This window comes from Crocodylus siamensis, chromosome 5 (assembly GCF_052110815.1).
Source record: "Crocodylus siamensis isolate JL-2025a chromosome 5, ASM5211081v1, whole genome shotgun sequence".
Lineage (NCBI taxonomy): Eukaryota > Metazoa > Chordata > Crocodylia > Crocodylidae > Crocodylus > Crocodylus siamensis.
The window spans coordinates 132,336,384-132,352,571 of record NC_143399.1 but is presented as its reverse complement, the minus strand read 5'-3'; the positions used below and the strand labels follow the sequence as shown (position 1 = coordinate 132,352,571).

Below are 16,188 nucleotides of genomic sequence, written 5' to 3'. Positions count from 1 at the left end.
AGGTAGCCTTTTGATTACACATCTGTGTTACTGCCAGCTAGATATCTAATCCGAATGAGTAGCTTACTCACAAGCATCTTCCAGAGTTCTCCAGTTTCCCCTCTGGAGTCTTGGGGTGAGAGAGAGAGCTAGGTTCAGATGGTAAGCCTTCTCTGTCTCCCCTGCTTTGCTGCTGCTTCACCTCATGGCCGAAGAGAGAGAGCCTCCTCCCCCTCCTGACCTATATAGCCCCTGTGACCTCATTCACCTGGTCCAGTGGAGGTCAGCCCCAGTTGGCTGTCAGCCAACCAATTTGAAATACGTCACCTGTTACCAGGCAGATTCCAGCTCCCCAGGTAGAAACCCCCCACCCAGGTAATTGATGCAAGTCACGTAGGCAGAGGGAGCAGGTTTCCCCCCTCCCTCAGGAATGCAGCCAGCTCAGGTTACCTGAAGAGACAGGCTGAGGTGTGAATCCTCCGTGCTGGCCCATCTAATCACAGTCACAGGGCAGAGATGTTGGGGAGAAACCAAGGTGGCATTCTGCCACAGGGTCCCATCTGGGTCACCAATTTGTAAGGGAAAAAAGGTTTACTAGCTACTATGTAGCACCCATACACTGAAGGGTGTGCTCATACACTGAAGAGCACTGGCCACATCCCGTCTTTGGGCTCGTTCCTAGCCGCGATCAATTAGGCAGAGAACGAGGAAGTGTCTGCATGTGGATTTATTGCTCTGCAGAGGGGGCCACCCAGTGTCACACAGACAGAGAGTTCCACTTGAACTGAGTTTACAGCTTGGTATTTATACATTAAGCATTGCATTGCTACATTGTTGCGCGGCATCTAGGTTTTTCCTTTTGCCATTGCAAAATTACAAAACACGGTAGAGAGCAAGCTTGGGCTGGTTGAGACTGGTTTTGCGGTTACACATTACTGTCAGCGAGAAGTACACGTCGCTTACTGTCAGCAAGAGGCGATCTTTAATCTTAGGGGAAAAAAGATCATTTGCTTTTTCAAGGGTCATCTGCTTTTTATGATTGTATTGCCGTTTTCTCTTACAGGATCTATGAAGTGGCTCTTTCTCAGGAAGCCTTTCCCTCTTGGACTTCTTACGTCATATGGCCCTGTCACGGAGTCGCGTAGGTGCCCCGTGATTGTGAGGCTGATTGGCAGAGCTGCCAATCACCCAGGCAGCTCAGGTGCCGGGTTACCAGGGCAACCCGGTGGGTCACATGGCCAGAAGGGGGCAGGGCCCGGCCTTTATAAACAGCTTAGGCCAGAGCCTGACTCACAGTTCCTGTCTGGCTGCTGCAGGAGTAGGAGCTCTGTGGTTCAAGCTGAGTGGCCTGAGTTGGTGGTCGCAGCCTTACCCCACTAACAGGCTGCGATGATGCAGGGAACAGGATCACCCTGATGGGAGGTAGGACTGAGAGCCCTGGCAGGGCTTGGAGTTATGGATAGGCGGATGGAGCCTCTGTGTTTATGTTACAGCCAGATGGCTGGAGTTTGAGTTACAGTTTGCTCCGGAGGACCAGGTGAGGCTGTAGGGGAGCGAGGAGGCCTCACGGGAGCTCCCCAACAGCTTGGGGGTTCCTAGTGCCCAGTAGGGGCACAGTGCCAGGGGCACGATTGTCGGTGCCAGGGAGGCGCGGTGTGCGGGGTTACAGACCCCGGCCCATAAGGGCGGTGTTTGGCCTAGCAAGGCAACCAGACCCCGAGAAGGGTCAAGGGGACAGGCACGGCTGCAAGTGCCTGTGCCTCTAGCGCGAGGCGCGCGGTGCCGGCCCGAGCGGGGGCAAGGCCCCGGAGCGGGGCAGAGACAGGGCGCGAGGCGCGCGGTGCCGGCCCGAGCGGGGGCAAGGCCCCGGAGCGGGGCAGAGACAGGGCGCGAGGCGCGCGGTGCCGGCCCGAGCGGGGGCAAGGCCCCGGAGCGGGGCAGAGACAGGGCGCGAGGCGCGCGGTGCCGGCCCGAGCGGGGCAGAGACAGGGCGCAAGGCGCGCGGTGCCGGCCCTAGCGAGGGCAAGGCCCTGGACGGGCGAAGTGCAGAAGGCGCGGTAGAGGCCCCAGAGAGGGGCAGAATAGCCAGGGAGAGCGAGCCGGCCCAAGGGCGCCGAGACTAGGGCGGCTAGAGCGAGCCGGCCCAAGGGCGCCGAGACTAGGGCGGCTAGAGCGCTCCCGGCCCAAGACGGAGCTGGCGATTAGCCAGGCGCCGGCTAGAACCTGGCCCAGGGGGTCGATATTAAGCGGCGCCAGTGAAACAGGCCCAGGGCGTGGGGAACGGGCTAGAGATTGGAGCCCGACCCAAGAGGGTGCCAGGTGGGCGAGGAGCCCCAGGGCCCGAGAGAGAACGAGGGGCGAGGGACTACACAAACGTCCCCCAGAACAGCTGCGAGGCTTGGGGCGTGCTAAGGGGGAGGTTTGGAGGCACGCATAGCCCTTAAGGCAGGACGCACATAGATACCCCAGTCTGGAATAGGGACAGGAACACCAAGACCGTCCACTAGGGAAACTGGCAGCCTCCACAATATATATGTCATCAAAGTCATGGCGGGCGAGATTCTGAGGGTGCTACGTCACCCTAACGTGACGGTAGGGGGCGCTAGGGGGTTCACGGCCGCCCCTAGCCGCCGCCGCTCCCTCACAGGCCCAATATGTTGTGGCTACTGCAAAATTTAAAAAAAACAAACAAATGAATAATAAAACCATACAGAAGTTCAGGCCCACTGCCTAGTTAGAAGCAGACATGGGCAGCCTGGAATTCATGTGCTTTCCCCTTCTAGGCACAAACTCCAGGCACTGAACAACAGAATGAGGTGATGCACGTTCCTCTCTTGGACTTTATATGTTGCATAGCCTGAGGGGTTCATGGATGCTGCAAACTGAAAAAAAACAAAATGGGCAGGGGCAGGAACGGCTAAAAGGACCCCTCAGTAAGGCATCCAGGGATCTTGTACCCACAATGTTGGGCTTGGGAAACCAGCAAGCTGGCCACTGGGCTGTGGCTACAGGCCTTTGGGGTTTTACTCCTGCTCTACCCCTTGCAGTGTATTGGCCAGATTTTGGCCAGACCCAGACATGCACACATATAAACAGTCCTACTGCCTGTATTGAAGCAAAGCCCATAATGAGTTGTATCACCACTCCAAGCCCCCAAAAGAAAGGCAGTCTGTGATAATGGTAAGTGGGGCTGTGGACAGACTGCTGAGAGCTATATTTTGGGCACAGGTAGACAGGACAATCCATGCTGTTAGTAAGTTGGATGGACCATGGATCCCCACATGTTGGATTGGTAGTGTGAGAGCTAAACCCTGCAACTTGGCACCCCAGAGCTGTGCCACTAGTCAGGTGAGCTCAGGAGACCATCCAAGCTATATTTGATTTTGGGAATAAAAACCCTCAGCACCTGCCCCTTTCCCAACAAGAAATGGAAGTAGGCAGGCTTGAACTCAAGCCATTTCCCCTCCCAGAAGTACAGGCCCAAAGCTGTGAAGCATCAAGGCAGTAAAACTTCTACTCTTAGACTTATGTTGAATGGCCCATGGGGTCACAGCTGCCCCAAAATGGGGAAAAAAATATGCAACTCCTACAGCCTCTGTCTACCCAGAAGCACACAAGGCAGCCCTGAATTTTCTTCCTTTCCTCAGAAGAGTGGAAAGACCAGCTGGGGAGATACTGAAGCACAGAGGCTCCAAAACCTCTTCTCTCAGACATCTTATGTGGTAGGACCTGAGGGGTTTACAGCTACCTCAAAATTAAAAAAAAAAGTCAGCCATTTCTAAGAAGACCACTGGGCAAGGCAGCCAGATTTCTTGAAACTACCACCTGAGACTTGGGAGCCCACAAGCAGCCCAGGAAGCAACAGATGCAGTCCTACAGGCCTTCCTTTGGCTCCAACTCTTTTTGGGCTGGCAGCCTTGTAAAGAAATAGGCCAGGCTTTAGGTGATGCTGGGTGTCCCAAACAGATTCTGGAAAGACCCAGGCACTCATACTTATCAACAATCAAGCCTCTAGGATTGAAGTAAGGTGCAGAATTGGGGGATAGGTTTGCAATCTTGACCCTCTGAAGGAAGTCTGGTCCCTGCTAATAGCTCCTAGAAGTCTGGCTACATCCTGCTTACTATGTTTAGGGTACAGATACGTTAGGCAGTCTATACTAATTCTAAGTTAGTGGACCCTGGGGGCCTTGACATAGGGTTGAGATGAGAAGGCTGCTAATGGTAGTGTCAGAGTCTGAGGTGAGAAGGTTGCTCTTGCTTTAGTGGGTGGTGTTGTGTTCTACCTTCTCAGGGTTTTCTGCCCGGGACTCAGTTTAAGGCTGTTGGAGCCAGGGTTAGTGTTGGGGTGAAAGAATGGGCAAAGTTATGTAGCTGCCTTTCTGGGTGGGAATGGTAGGACTCCTGCAGGTAGGTAGGGCAGTTGAGGCTCATAGCACACTAGACCCTAAGGTCCTCCACCTAAGTTTGGGAGGGCTTCCAGGGGTGAGCAGGCTCTAAGATAACTCCTGTGGTCAGTCTATTTAGGGTCAAGGTGCTGGAGGAGAGAGACCTAGGGTTAGGGTTAGAAAATGGACAAGGTTTGGACATATCTTTCTGGTAAGGGGCTGTAGGACATGAATGTCATTCACCAAATGTAGGGACACATTTCTCACAAGAAAACCACTCTTTCACCAATCTCTCAGTTATAATCCTCAATGGGAATTTACAAAATACCTTTCACATACAAGCCTATAAATTTCACTTCATCAGTCTACTGGATACAAAAACCCATGGACTAAATATGGACATTGGATTTATGTCACATTACAACCTGCCTAACATCTGACTCCCCAGGTAAACCCTCCACTCTTTACCAGCTATTTTCCTTCCCTCCCCACCCTCTTTTGTCTGTCATCCTTTGACTACAGCTACTCCCCCCCAACACCTGTCTCTCAACTACTGACCACCTCAACTGACTGGCTTTCTTGCATAGGTACTGGCCTCTGGCTGTTTCACCACTCCAGCTAGGAAGAGCACAGACTATCTGCAGCTGCTTCCTCAGGCTGACAAAAGGTGTTTGTGCCCAGAAGCTTACTAAGAAGAATTTTTCCAACCATATGAGTTGGTCTAATAAAAGATATCGGATTTACCCAAAGAACCTTGTCTGCCTATTCACCAAATAGAGACAGGGCAGTTTCTTGTTAGAGGTACATGTGACCCTGCATGTGCCCGATGCATAGTTGACTTCCCATGTCCTTGTGAACCACTGCCTCAGTACCTTGCACTTAGATTAGCACTGGTCCAGACACAGTCATGTCCCTGGCCTGCCATTACCTTTGTAATTTGTTCACAGCCTCCCTGGTTTAGGTGGCCTGACCAGAGTACCTACTGATTTTCCACTTCACCCACTGTGGCACTGAAATCTACCACCTCCTCCTTGGTCCAGTTGCTGCTAGACTTGTTCAGGAAGCCAAGTGGATTGAGGGGCCAAGGTGCAGGGAGGGTGGATGGGTGGAATAGGGGGATGGAAGTCTGACCTTGTCTCAGTGGGTTGTGAATGGATTCAATGACCTCCCTGACAGCTCGATGGGTAGATAGAGCCACCCTGGTGGCTGGTGGTATTTATAGTTGATTCAGTGGATGCAGGCTCTGGTGCTGATCTTGCGTGGGTGGTGAGTGGCTGACTGAGCTGGATAGCATTTTATAGTCTGGATTCAGCAAAGAGAAGAATGTCCATTTTTTCAGGGTCATCCTGTCTCCCAACTTTGTTAAAAGACACCATCAGGTATACTTTATCAGTGCCTTATTGAAACCTTGGTTAGTGTTCTAGCAAACAAAGAAATATAAAGCTTTATCAATCGCTGCATTATCAAAATGCATCTTATCCAGCCATTATCTGCTCTGCTTGTATTTTGTACCTCCTACTCTCTCCTTTGTACATCTGCTCTTTTTGATGTTTCTTGAGTAGCCAAATTATTGCTCTCCTGTTCCAGTACTGTCTATAGAAAAGTAATATAAAATAAACTCTTAGGAGTAAGTTCAGGTTCTTTTTACTATACAATTCTTTTACTATACATTGTTTCTTACAGAGCTGGGGTCCAAATTCATCTTGAATTTTTGTTGACTGGTTCAGAAAAGATGAATTGGGGATAATGGAAATTCTGGCTAAATTAAAATAGGGAAACATTTCATTAGTGGACTTCAGTTTGCAAATGTTTGATCCACAAAGATCAAGACAAGTTACACACTTTCCATTTTTTCCTAACACATCTTAGTGGTACAGTATGTGGTTCCTGCAGGAATCTGTATTGTGAAAATAGCCTACATAATACTTTTTGTTAAGCTAGTTTCTATGGCAACAAGTCTATGCTCAATGACTATCATAAAAGTATATGAGAAATATGAAATTTTCAGTTAGTTTCCTATTAAGTTTTTATTGATCACCTTCCTTTTTACAAAACTGTTTCCCTGGGAGAAATAAGACTGTGTCTAAGGCAATCACAAAGTGGGCATCTATTACTTTAATTATAATACTATTCTCTTACTGTCCATCTCAGGATCTCAAAGCACTGTATAGATATATGTTTATTAAATCCGATACTTTTCCTCTGAGGTACATAAATACTTTTATTCTCAGTATTAGATGCAGGGGTAGCAGTGGATATAGTCTTCCTGGACTTTCGGAAGGCCTTCGACACTGTCTCTCACCCTGTTCTCATTAAGAAACTGGGGGACTGTGGTGTCGACACCCACACAGTCAAATGGGTCACCAACTGGCTGGAGGGCCACACCCAGAGAGTGGTAGTAGATGGGTCATTTTCGACCTGGAGGGATGTGGGCAGTGGGCTCAGACCTCAGGCCTGCACTGTTCAACATCTCCATCAGTGACTTGGGAGAGGGGGTAAATAGCACCCTGTTCAAATTTGCTGATGACACTAAGATGTGGGGGGATGTGGGCATGCTAGAAGGGAGGAATAGGCTGCAATCAGACCTAGACAGGTTATAGGGGTGGGCGGATGAGATTCAACACCAGCAAGTGCAAGGTGCTGCACCTGGGGAGGAAGAACCAGCACCATACCTACAGGCTGGAGAACTCCCTTCTTGTCAGTGCAGAGGCAGAAAAGGATCTTGGAGTCATCATTGACTCCAAGATGAACATGGGCAGGCAGTGTGGGGATGCAGTCAGGAAGGCCAACCGCACCTTGTCATGCATCCACAGATGCATCTCAAGCAGGTCCAAGGAGGTGATCCTCCCCCTCTATGCGGCACTGGTCAGGCCACAGCTGGAGTACTGCATCCAGTTCTGGGCGCCACACTTCAAGAGGGATGTGGACAACATGGAGAGGGTCCAGAGGCGGGCCACTCGTATGATCAGGGGACAGCAGGGCAGGCCCTACGAGGAAAGGCTGCAGGACCTGAACCCATTCAGCCTCCACAAGAGAAGGCTGAGGTGGGGATCTAGCGGTCTGTTACAAACTAGTCAGAGGGGACCAGCAGGCATTGGGGGAGTCCCTGTTCCCCTGAGCACTACTAGGAGTGACCAGGAATAATGGTCACAAGCTGGTAGAGGGTAGATTTAGGCTAGATATCAGGAGGCGCTACTTCACAGTCAGAGCGGCTAGGGTCTGGAACCAGCTTCCAAGAGAAGTGGTACTGGCCCCTACCCTGGGGGTCTTGAAGAGGAGGCTGGATGAACACCTTGCTGGGGTCATTTGACCCCAGTACTCTTTCCTGCCATGGCAGGGGGTTGGACTTGATGATCTGCTCAGGTCCCTTCCAACCCTACAAACTATGAAACTATGTAAAGATAAAGAAACTGAGACTTAGAGCAGTTAAGTGACTAGTCTTGAAACAAAGGAAGCATTGATATAACCAGAAATAATGAACTAAGATTCTCTTGGTCTCAAGTCTTCAGTTTTAGCCACAAAATTACTGTTGATACTTGCCCTATAGATGAATAACTCAATGTTAAATTGTTCAACTGCCGGGCACTCAAACAGTGGGGAAAACCAGACTCTAGCTAACCGCAGCATCCATAAGTGGCTGAATTCCTGTTGGAAGTTATAACTGGGACTGTGTACATATTCAACTGATCTGACAGAATTTTCCTAGGTTTGTTCTCCTGGTAGAAAAACGTACCTGGAAAGTGCTGAACAGGCATTTGAGCTGAGTGGCAAAGAGCCTGTGGTGCTGACACTGGCCTGCCTGGCTTGCTGCAGCGTGGGGGTCTGTTAGGTCCATGAAGGTGTATAGGAGGGCTGCTGAATCGGTGAGGGAATTTGCCAGGTCAGTGATGGGGTTATGGAGTTTGTCAGGTCAGTGAAAAGAGCCGGGTGAGGGGATCTGTTGATTCAGTGATGGGAGGCAGGGGATTGTCAAAGATCAAAGTCTTTGATTTCAGATGTCGATGGCAAAAGGTCAGAAGCTAACACAACAAACTCTGTAATTGTAATTTATCCCTCTGTATTAACAGTGCTGCATATACACACCTCTGTCTGTGCCTCATTTCAAATTACTTGAGAGAGAAACTGGCCTTGACAGTTCAGCACGAGAGATATCGGTACCCATAGTGACCAGATAAAAATGAAACTACTTCAATGAAGTTGTAAAATTAAATATGCTACGTGCACTATCCTGTGACCAAACAGAACCAGTACCACCCAAGTAAAAATAACCCCCCTTTTTTATGAAACCTGAGCAAACAAAGAGAGCACAAGTGCCAACTCATTAATTATTCATATTTGGCGTATAATAATTGGTCACGTTTCCCAACTATAACTTTGAAAGAACTTCTGCCCAGAGCAGAGAACAGAGAGCAGAGAACTGTGTATACACTCAAGAAGAACAAATCGTGCATCTCTCTGCCTACGTTATCTTTCTGGCGTATCTCGTCTTACTGGTCCATTTATCTCTCTATCTTTGGCGTTATCTTTCTTACCAAGAGCTCTTAGTAATCTGCAGACTGCAACGGCTTATATGAATCGCTCGGAAGCAACTGTCTTACCCACCCTGTAAATGCTGAGTAACATGATATCTGCATGCTGTAACTGAATATATCAATCAGCTCCTCTGCCTCCGCTCCAGCACATCAGAAGCCTAAGTAAAATAAATCTTTTGTGAAACCATCACGCTGTGTTTAAATTATACTGACTCCTGCTCACCGTTATCACCCATCTGCCCGGTCATAAATCCCCCTCCTCGCGCCAAGCCGGTCGTGCCGACCCAGGCTCACAGGTCAAGGGTGCACCGCCGTTAGGGGCGCAACAGGGATCTGTGTATGTCCAATACTCAGAGTCCTCCAGCCCTGAATTCCCCATGTTACATTCCATCCCAGCTATGGATGGGCAGGAAACTGTACTTCTCAGCACCAAGTACTGCAGTCGGGGCTGGAGTCAGCTGGGTTCTGGTGTGAGGGGTAGGTCAGCCAGTTCCACTTTGGCCTGAGTGGACCCTGGGTCAGCTGGGTCTACAATGGTCACTGACGGAACACGTGCACCCCTGAGTAAGGTGGCACCAGTCACTCATGGCTGTAACTCCTAGTCAGGGCCCTGCTTCCCAGCCTGCTAGTGCCAAGTCACAGCTGTACAAGTCAGGGACAGTCAGAGCAGGTTTTTAGACTGAATGTGTAACTACTCTAAACTCAAACTAACAATAACAACAAGCGACATCTGAGAAGCTTAAAGGGCAAAGTGTAATAAGGCCTGTTGTATCACTGGATGCATGAGGTGGGAATGGCACAGAAGCACTGCTCTGAAAGATATCTTCCCTTGAGCCATTTCACTTGAGTTTGTTCCTGAGTTGTTTTCTCCCAGAGTGGCCAGTCCCAAGAGAAACTGAACATCTGCACATAGCCAGTAAGAATCAGCGAGCTGTTGTGGCAAAAAGTACAGCGCATGCTTCCTTCTACGTAGTTTTGTTTGTTAGTTTGCACAGTTACAGTTTTTTTTCTGATTAAAACTATAGAATGACTGTGACTAAATAAGATCCTTACTCTAGCTCTAAAATACATATTGATTTATACTTAACATTGTTCTTGCTGCCTGAGTCTTCTATGGGTTGTTTCTTTTTACCTTGTCTTACCTCCCTCTAGGGCTATATCCCAACCCTGGAAAAAAGCCTTGGAAAACAACTATTGAGAAAGTGAGTAAATTGGTAATAAGAACTTTGATGCTGTGATTATTTTGGTGTTGACCCAGCTTGAAGAGTTTAAGAACCCTTTGATATGGCTGTGGCAGGATGGCCCCTAGGGGTGCCGTGACCTCCCCTAGTGTCCTTGGCTACCATGCCAAGTCTGGGTCTTTAACACATCCTCCGTCTCGCCCACCACGTCTTTGATCTTGATAGTTCAGTTAAGGAGGCTGCCTTCCTACCCTTCTTGGCACGGGGCCAGTCTTACTATGCCAGGATTTCCTCCACGTCCTGGTGCTGGTCTTCTCCCGGGGCCAACTCAATACACGCGCCCCACTCGGGCCTGCCTCACTTATACTCCGTGGCCACTCGCATCCTGACCTGCATCCTGCACTCCCCGCAGTCTCTATGCCCGCACTCAAGCCTGTGGTCGTGCCTCTTGCACTCGCTGCCCGCACTCGGGCCTGTCTATGCCCCCACTGGGGCCCTCGCTCACGCCTCTTGCGCTCGCTGCCCGCACTCGGGCCTGTCTATGCCCCCGCTGGGGCCTATGCCCCACTGGGGCTCTTCCTAATTGGGGCTTCCAATTGGGGCCTGTCCCAGTAATGCCCACACTGGGCTGGGGTTGGGACCCCCACTACATAGACCCACCTTCCTGGGCCCGCGCCCTACTGGGCTTCCACTTCTACTCGGCTCTTCCTGAAGTTGCCCCAATGGGCTGGGGTCGGGACAACCCCACAATGCGGCACCCTCCTTGGTGCCAGGAACTCCCCCACCTTACTGGGGAGCTCCTGCTGAGGCCTCCTCCACCCCTACAGCCTCGCCCAGTCCTTCGGTCTAATAATCACAACTCCACAACTATGCTGGCTCACTCACAAACCTGTCAGGGTTCTCTGCACCCCTGCATCATTGCAGCCAGCCAGAGTGGTCAGGCTGCAATCACTGACTCGGGTGCTCAGTGCCCACGCCCCCACCAGAGGGGAACTGTTTCTGGCTTCAGCCTTCCCTTCCTTATGAAGGCCAAGCCTGTCCCCTGGCGGTCAGCTGATCTAATCAGCTCCAACAGCTAACACCTGCTGCCTTACTAACTGGCAGCTAAGCCATTCCCTATCTTCAGTAGCAGGCACCCTAGCGCCCTGCTACAATGGCAAAGTGGCAACAATTTGTGAAACATTTTTTTAAACATGCAAGAAGGGAGAAGAATGTCTACACTTCAAATGTCAAAACCAAACATTTCCTATTTTGGAGAAGTGAAGCACCAACTGAAACACTACAGCTGACCATTACTGCTATAATCAATATGGTAAATCAGGCCATCAGACTAATGCAGATTGGAGGCTGAGGTCTATGTTTAATAATGTTCCAGGGGCCACAATACAGGATGCCATATCATCATAAACCAGTGTAACATTTCCCAGAGATTTAGACTGACTCAAAACACTAAGTTAAATCAATTTAATTTTGGCCAAAACAATTCAGTGAAGTTGACCTGAAGTTGTGAATACTTTTAGCCTGATACTTCACTCTTTGGCAAATAAAAAAAAGGCTAAAAATAAATAAATAAAGATGCCCAGCATTAGCTTCTATGCATTCTTCATCAGAGGTGAGTGGGGATTGGTAATAATGTTTTGTGGAGATTTTAAATTTTGCTTTTTTAATTTAATTTGTAATGAAAAAAGGTGTTGAAATTCACTGTGGAACACTGAGGGCAGACACCTTTTTGTGTTATTGTACTCCATGCACGGAGGGAATATTAACCTGTTCCTTACCAGCTACTGAATTAGGTCTATGAACCTTGTTACACTAAGGCCCTGGAGAGGAATGCACCCCCAAATTTATATTGGTTTTGCATACCAATGTAAATGACTCTTGGATTGGAACAGAAGGTGTTTCTTATTATATCATTAATTGGACCAGTTGTATAAGTGGGAGAGATGGTAGATGAGCTTTTGGGCACAAAATATCCTTTTAGGTTGGGCAGAAATAGACATATAGTTATTCTAGACACTTGACTGAAAACTGATGCAGTTTACACACAAGTGACTATTACTTCATCTCACCAGCAAGGTAATAGCCTATTTGTCTTCAGCAAAAACATCCCAGGATGACTGACAAATGATAACTTACAGTGGTGAAGCTTTACCCCAGTTCTTTAAGAGCTATTTTATAGCAGGATTGGGTAAAGGTATTCCAGTTTATGGGCTTGTGTCACCTGTCTGCTGCTCTCTCTGTATATATGTATGTGTGCATATATGATGATATATGATGAATACACCACTGTAAATATGTCACCTACACAGAGCCTGACAAAGTGAGGGTGAGCCTTCCTGGGGGAGAATTTACAGGCAGTAGAGCTAATACAGATGTACTAAAATATACAGGACAATATTCAGGTGCTGAAAGTGTTTACTTCTGTCCAAGTTCCAAGTCTCATTTTTGGCATCACAAATAATTACACAGCAGGGAGCTTGCATGTGATAATAGCTAAACATTTGCTCCTTTCATTCCCAGAAATGTCTGGTAATGCTTCCTTTTATTTGTTTTAAGTAACTCTTAATGGTTCATTTCTTGATGGTTTGAGATCTTTGCTTATACATGTGTGCATTTGCTAGACACCATCCAGCCTTTTCTGTTTCCTTTTCCTTGTTTTATTTTTCCCTGGTTTCATATCAGAAATGCATATACTTTGCAATCTCATTTTCCTGCTACAGTATCTCCCTCAAAACTGGTCTTTGGAGGCAGTGTGCTTCCTATAGCATTCTACAGAGTGCCTTACCTTTGTCTCAGTAGTTATCTAGCTTTAAGCACTCACAGAATCCATGAGTGGTGAGACCCTGCATCTAAACAAGGTCTTTGAAACATATGATTCATATTCAATCATTTTTCCTAATAAAAATTAGATTATTTATTTTATTTTATTTTGCTTGTTTAATTTACTGAAAATGAAAGGTCCTGGAACATTAATTTTATATCCTGAGGACACTGAGGTACCCACAGACAGGCATGATTTGCAGTGGACAGTGCACTACAGACTTCGTCTGTGGTGCCCCATCAACATGCCTCTGACCTGATCTAAGGGGGTCTCATAGAGGAGAAAAGCCTGTAAGAAAGATCTAGTGATAGGATGCAAGCTGTACCTTATTGTGAATTTACCAAGCCCAGTCTCCTAGGAAAAAAATCTTACATTGTTTTTAGGGAGCTGGCACAGTGGAGAAAAACATGGGGGGGTTACAGCAGAAGCAATGGAGAAGTGGATGAAGGAGGGGCAGGAGAAGTAATTACTGGAGAGAAGCATTGACTTCAGGGAGAACAGATGCCTTTAAGCATCTCCCAGGATCAGGTCTCTGGTCATGGATCAAACCTGGTCTCATTTAGTAATAACAGTGTATCATTTGTTCAGTGGTTGATTGTAGGACTGAAAGAACTAAGTTCTATCTAGAATGATCAGGTCTTCCACAGTAAAAAGTAATCTTCACAGTTGCCTGCATTGTTAAATATTTTTGTATCAATGCCAACAACTGCAAGATCACAGATATTTTACCTATTAGAGGTGGTTAAATGGCTACTGTCACTGAGCGTCTCATAATCTTGAATGTGTTTATCCTCACCACACCCCTGTGGGGTAGGGAAGTAATATTATCCACATTTTGCACAAGGGGTACTGGGGCACAGAGAGACTAAGGGTCAGATCATATTTACCTGTCACATGTGTAAATGGTATGTATGTAGCCACATGACTGCCATTTTTGGTGCTTATGTATAGTTTGGGATTCTGTTTCACCCTATATGCATACTGCAGGGGTGACAAAGAAGAAGGGAGGGAAGGGAAGAGGAAGGCCTTTCTAACTTTTAGCCTAATAACCTAGATAGCACTCTCCTAAGAAGCAGAAGACCCGGGGCATAGGCTTTCCTTATCCAGTGAAGGTTTGAACCTGCATCTGTTCTCAATTAAGTGCCCTAACCACCAGGCTATAGGGTAGGCATTTCCCAGAGGTCTTTTCAGCCCTCAACTTGAAGCTGGTCTGCTTCTATACCATGACCAGAGACCTGATCCTGGGAGATGCTTAGTGGCAGCTGTGCTCTCCCTGAAGTCAATGCTCTCCAGTAATTACTTCTCCTGCCATTCCCTCTTCTTCCCCATTGCTCCTGCTGCAACCCCTCATCCTTTTCTCCACTACGCCAGCTCCCTAAGAATAACACAAGATTTCTCCCTCAGAGATTGGGCTTGGTAAATTCACAATTAAGGTACAGCTTGAGTGACTGCTTCAGAAACAGTGATTCAAATCTCATGTTCACATTTTAACTTGCATTATTTTTCTCTCCCCTGCCTCTGCCCCTCAGATGAGGGAAACACACAGAACATATTACTGGAATAAGAATTAAAAGCAGAAGTAATAGGCCTGTGGTTCCCAGCATGCAGTATAGGCTCTGCTCATTTCTCAGGGTGCTACAGATACAGATTGCCTGTTCTCTAATCAGGCAATTGGACTTACCCTGATGTGATGATGGCTATACTCACACTGTAGTCAACATCCACCTTCAGCCTATGTTTTAGATTGGGGCATCATTTTCTTCTCACTTTACAATAAACATTAACATGAGTGAATGCTTTGTTTATCAGAGCAAGCAGATCACTGCATAATGGGAAATTACCAAGCCCAATTAAAAAGTGGAAAGGTGCGTTACAATTATGGAAAAATCTATGCTGCTAAAAGCTTCCTTGAAAATCATTACCTTGAGACTTGCTAAGTCTGTAATTGCTCCCCTCATTTTAAGTACCCTCTTAAAAAAGGGACATCATGTTCTGCTTCTAATTCTGACTACAGATGAACCCTCCTGTGGGTGGCTTTGATATATGCAAATCCCTACCTGCATTTTTCAAAATCTCACATTGGAAAATGCAGTGCAAGCTGCAGACATGGAGACTTCTTATCACTGCAAATCCTCATATCTGAAAAGCTGGCAGAGGGAGATTGTGTTTGCCTACAAGATGACTTGATGGATAATTTTTTTAAACTGAAGAAGATAGTTTCAATCAAATCAATCCCAGCTGTAAATTTCCTGAGAGAAAGTCTGACTATACCCAGTTTTCCCAAAGCCACAGATCTATTACTGTTGTTATCACTATTGTTCATTCAAGTTCAATATAATAGCAACAATTACTTGTGTATTTTTTTTTAAGTTTGAAAGTTTACATATTTTAAATACAGATTTCTAGGTATATGTTTACTTAAAACTGATCAAATCATTCTTTGTACCAATTTTTGATGAAGCTGGACCTTTTTATCATTCACATATTATCCTGAAGCAGGCTATAATTTTTTGTCTGAATTCATTGCTCTCAATTCTTGGTCAAATAATTTGTGTGGATACATTTTAGCCAAGTTGTAGTGTTAGAGCTATGATGGTCTAGGAAATATGTGACAAGCAGGATTTGTGTGTTAATTTCTTTTATTGGACCAATGATATACTTGGAAATGGTGTGAAAAAGCTTCCTCAAAATCCTGGGGAAAGACACTTGGTGCCTGAAAGCTTATGTGATAGATCTCCCAATTATATAGTTGGTCCAACAACAGATATTACCACATGAATCCTGCTTTTTACATTTTTGTCTATAGTTAACAGACTTAAAATTGCTATCAGTATTGTCATATGCACCATATAACGAGTCTATTAAATCAGACAGTATTGTTTATGTTCCATAACTAGATTACCTAAGATTTATAATTGGGAGGAACTCCTTTTGTTCCTTTTCAAATACTTTGTGGATATTTGCCAACTTTATTGGGCAAGTAATGAAAAGAACAAGGGCAGTTTCAGCTCACCTGTGCATTTCCAATCTTCTCCAGCCTTTCAAATGCTCACCTTCAAGAAAAATCAAGAAAATGCTGATTATGTGGAATGGTATGAAGCATTTTTCAACATTATTATGTAGTTCAACATTAAGCATTTGCTTGTATATATGGAATAATTTGATGCGCTAGGTCAAATCCTCCCTCCTTTTTGCAACCTTGAGTAAGTGAGAGTTACCCAAACCTTGGGCTCCGGTGGAACCATTCTCCAGGCTTTGCCGGAGCTCATGAGAAAGCAGAGCATTGAAAT

General features: G+C 46.8%; 1 protein-coding gene and 1 long non-coding RNA gene across 3 annotated transcripts in view; one reads left to right on the top strand and one right to left on the bottom strand.

Moving 5' to 3' along the window:
* LOC149864595 (uncharacterized) overlaps positions 1-175 on the bottom strand; it is an 85,395-nt gene extending 85,220 nt beyond the window's left edge. Inside the window, exon 1 of one of the 2 annotated variants that reach the window (XR_016442776.1) lies at positions 72-175. This is a non-coding gene — a long non-coding RNA (uncharacterized LOC149864595). The remainder of the gene's footprint in view (positions 1-71) is intronic. The other variant, XR_016442777.1, reaches the window with a different exon arrangement.
* The window catches only part of CDCP1 (CUB domain containing protein 1), a 155,610-nt gene that overhangs the window by 49,632 nt on the left and 89,790 nt on the right, over positions 1-16,188 (top strand). The gene's annotated exons all lie outside the window — the stretch shown is intronic.